A 4,675-nucleotide genomic window follows, 5' to 3' on the forward strand; every position below is an offset into this window, starting at 1 on the left:
AACTAACTAAATGCAATCTACCTATATGCAACTATCTAAATGAATGCAATTTCTTGGTCAAAATAAATCAATTCCCAAGAAGCATATATGCACAAGGGCTAAGGACTAGCAAGTCTAATCCACAATTGAATAGAGTTATTAAATATTTTGACAAACTTGCATGAAAAGAGATGATCATAGGTGGAAACATGTAATTGAGCATCAAACCCTCACCGGTAGTGTTTGCACTCTATTCGCTCAAGTGTTTAGGGTCGATTCTTTCAATTCTCTCCTAATCATGCTTTCTAAGATTTGTTTTTCTTCTAACAAGCAACATATATTTCATGCATGCATACATCTATCATGAGGTCTTTTCTTTAGGTTGTAATGGGGTTAAGGTCAAGGTAGGATGCATATATGGTTAAGTGAGCTTGAAATTTGAATCTTTGATAAGCTTAAACTTCCCACCTAACCTATGACATGCTATACAATTAAATTCCAACCTAACTACCCATTTTTCACTCTTTCACATACTCATGTATTCCTTTTTAATTTCACAACACCTATGCATTGAGTTTTATTGGACCTTGCTTTGGGGCATTTTGTCCCCTTTTTATTACTTTCTTTTTCTTCTTTTTCTATTTTTTATTTTTCTTTTCCATATTATTTTTCTTTTTTTTCTTTTCTTTTTTTCTTTTGTTTTTCTCATTTTTTTCTTTCTATATACAAGAGCATCAATGCATAAGGTCTATACATTTGATCAATACATGAGTATGTACCCAATTCCCAATATTTTCAATAACAATACAAAATAACCCTTTTATTCACCCAGTGTCCCAAGATTCCCACACTTGAATGATACTCACACACTCTAGCCTAAGCTAATCAAAGATCCAAATAAGGACATTTATTGTTTTTCGCTTTAAGGCTTGTAATGTGCTAAAATAAGAACAAGTGGTTTAATCGTAGGCTCAAATTGGCTAACAAAGGAATATAAAAGGTTGGCTATTTGGATAAGTGAGCTAATGAAATGATGGCCTCAATCATATAAATGCATATATACACAAAATAATGGACATAAAGAATCAAACAAATCAAAGATTACATTCATAGAAAGAGAATAATGCACACAAGAAGGAAAATAAGTGGTTATAGGATGTAACCACACCATTAGGCTCAAATCTCACTTGCTTGTGTTCTTAGCTCAAAAATATGATCCACAAGATATATAATTCAAGCAAGTTTTATGAAAAGTTTTCACTCAAATCAATTGAGGTGCCCTATAGATAGAAATCTTGAAAATTTTCATTATTTTGACTAAGCTTATTGTGTATATATATGCAAAAATTAAGAAATGCAAGTAAAAATCCTAAAATCCTAGAATGAAATGCAAAAGTGTTGAGATTAGAAATTTGTCACCCGAAATCGCCGACTGGTCGGACGACCTCCCCACACTTAAAAGTTTGCACCGTCCTCGGTGCATTGAAGGATGAGCAAGGGGGTACGGCGAATCTCCGGATTACTACGTGTTCCTAGTCTTGCTTTCGTTATTGCTCGTGGTGCATTCATCATGAAAAACAAAAATATAACACCATAAGGTAGGGTAATACAAAAGCAAGGATGCATAATTGTTGGAATTAGGTGTGTGAATTCTAAATTGCGAGAACACACATTAGCATAAAAGATATGTCACCAAAGAAGCATGCACTTTACTCATTCTAGTATGCTTGAGATGCTTTAAGTAAACTTGTAAGGTAAAACAAGCATTAAAGAAGCATGAAAGCATTCAAGTCAAACACATATGGGTGCATATGATCATGAAATGCCATGCATTAAGGTAAATGCACATCATCATCCATCAAGAGATTGCCTAATCAAAGAATACGGTTCAAATCACATGGTGGTCAAATCATGCAATTCAAAAGAGTCACAAGCTCGAAGGCAATTTTAATCACTTGGTGTTTTTCAAAAGGTAAGCATGAGAAACTCAAAACCAAGTAGTAAAATATAACCTCAATCATAGAATCCAACAAAGATTATCTAAAAACATTCATGCTAAAATAGCATTTAGGCAATAAGGGGCAGCAACGTATAATAAACAAAGTCAATAATCCAACACTTATAATGAAAAGAGAGAAAATAAAATGAAAATAAACTAAAACTAACTAATTAACTAACCAACTAACTAATTAACTAACTAAAATAAATGGTTATCAATGGTGTTTGGAAGTGTTGGATGAGGGGTAGAAGAGGGAAGGAAGAAAGGAGAAGAAAAGAAATGGAAAGAGGAGAAGAAAAGAAATGTGGTTGGAAGAAAGGACAACCACGCGTACGCACGAATGGCGCGCGCGCGGGGATGGTTTATTTCGAGAGTGGCGCGCACGCGTCATGTGCGCGAGTGCGCAAACAGGTTTGTGCCTCAGGCCCAATTTCCGCACAGTGCAGGCCTAACTCTCGGGTCAAGGTATGGAAGGTGGAGCTTCTCAATCCACGCGTACGCGTGCATGGCGCGCTCGCGTGGATGGTCCAAAACGCTTGATGCATGCGTACGCACGCAGTGCGCGTATGCATGGATGGTGCTCTGTTTTTTTCAAAAAAATTTTTGCTATGTTTTTGCACCAATCCAAGCATTCCAAACCTCCAAACAGCTACCAAAATACCATAAAACCTTATTTAACATACTAAACTACCAATTAGACTCATTAAAACAATCAAAACAAGAAATTAAACTAATTCTACTAATATGTACAAAAGAGAAAATGAAAGGATTTTACCATGGTGGGGTGTCTCCCACCTAGCACTTTTGTTTATTGTCCTTAAGTTGGACTTATGGGGAGCTTCTCTCAAGGTGGCTTATGCTTGTATTCATCTCGGAACTCCCACTAGTGCTTGGTTCTCCATTGTGCCCCAAGATTCTTCATGGATTGAGCCAAGTGTTGATGGAGTTCTTTACAAGCTTGGGGCTCCCAAAGTTGAGCCTCTTCTTGTGATCCGGGGTCCCACACTTTGTTTTCACACCCGTCTTGAAGTTGATCATCATTATTAGTCCATCCGGGTGGTGAGTAAGGTGAATTCTCTATACAGTGGCCAACAATCCTTCTAGACCCATCTATTTGAGCACTACTCCAACCTTTATATCTCATGTTTGATGCATCAACCATAATGAGTCTTGATTTGCAATGCCAACCACGAAACATCTTTCGCTTATGCCACTCAAGTGAAGGAGTAGATGGCAACCTAGGCAAAGATGCTTCCAAAGATCTTGACAAAGCATAACCAACCCCCGTTCTTCTATTTCTAGGGACTTTCACCTCTTCACAAGATCTCTTAATCTCAATCCTTTTTTCAACAATTTTATCTAAACCTTTTCCTTTACTCAAATCATAATAGGGAGGGTGAGAAAAATTTACCTCCTCAACGCTTTCAAATCCAACCGGAGAAGGTTCTTCATGTTCAAAGGATTTTTCACCACTAAGACTTGATGCTTGATCTTCATCACCAAGGGAACTCAATCTTTGCTCAATCCCATCCAAGTCTTCATATGGAGTATGCCTTGGAAGGTGTGCACTTTCCTCCCTAACATCAATTTCAATCATATGGTTGTTGGTAGGGTGGATATGGATTAGGGTCATATGAAGGTGGTTGGTAAGAAGGGGCTTGTGAGTATGGTTGAGAGTTATGTTGAGGATATGGTTCATAGGCATATGGTGGTGGTTCTTGAAAGTCACAAGGTGATTCACCATAGCCATTTGATTGATATGCATCATAGAATGGCTCCTCTTCATAGTACATTGGTGGGGGTTGTTGCCATGAGGATTGATCATATGCATATGGCTCCTCCCACCTTTGGTTATCCCATCCTTGATACACATTCTCATTATAGTTCTCATCACCTACAACATAATTGTAATCACACTCATAGCCAAAATGAGAATTCATGATAGCAAGAGAGGGCAAAAAAAAAAACAAAAAAGTAGGAATTACAATAAGATGAATTCTCACAAAAACATAAAAATTGTTTAAAAACGGGGGACCCACAGGCTGGCCCCTATATAGCCATAAATCAGTTGGAAGAAGGAAGGTCACCACCACTAGGAGAAGGGCCATCACCACCAGAGCCAGGAAAAGTAGTCGGAACACCATCAGGACCAGGAAGAGAGGTCAGAGCAGCACCAGGAGAGGATAGAACAGGTTGATTGGGACCCTGAGAAGGAGCTCCTGAAGAACTCGGGATATCCTCTGGTCGGGGAGGGGACTCCATTATTCTTTGCCCCCGAGTCTTCAGCTCGGAGTCAGTCTCACGCCGAGGAGGATAAACAATGGCCCCATCAACCATAATCTTATCAGGGTCGAGGGGAGAAAGATCCAGGTCGGGAGCAATAACCCCGACTAGTTCCTTGAAGATCCTCCAGGCCTCCTCGGCCACCTCTGCAACAGAGTCCTCCAGATCCTGGAAGGCCTCCCGACATTTAGCCAAATCCTTCTTCAGGTCCAGGTTCTCCCCAAACAACCTCATGTAACTCTGCTCCGCCTTCTCCTTCAGGCCTTCTGCCATGGCACACTAGCCCAGCAACCTCTTCTCCCTCTCCTGGAGGTGATCCCTCTCCTCCTTCAACTCTGTGACCTCCTCCTTTAACCTCTTCTCCTCTTCTTGATATAAGAAAATTCTCCCCTCTAGCTTCTCAACCTTTAGGGA

The sequence above is a fragment of the Arachis duranensis genome, chromosome 10 (genome assembly GCF_000817695.3).
Source record: "Arachis duranensis cultivar V14167 chromosome 10, aradu.V14167.gnm2.J7QH, whole genome shotgun sequence".
Lineage (NCBI taxonomy): Eukaryota > Viridiplantae > Streptophyta > Magnoliopsida > Fabales > Fabaceae > Arachis > Arachis duranensis.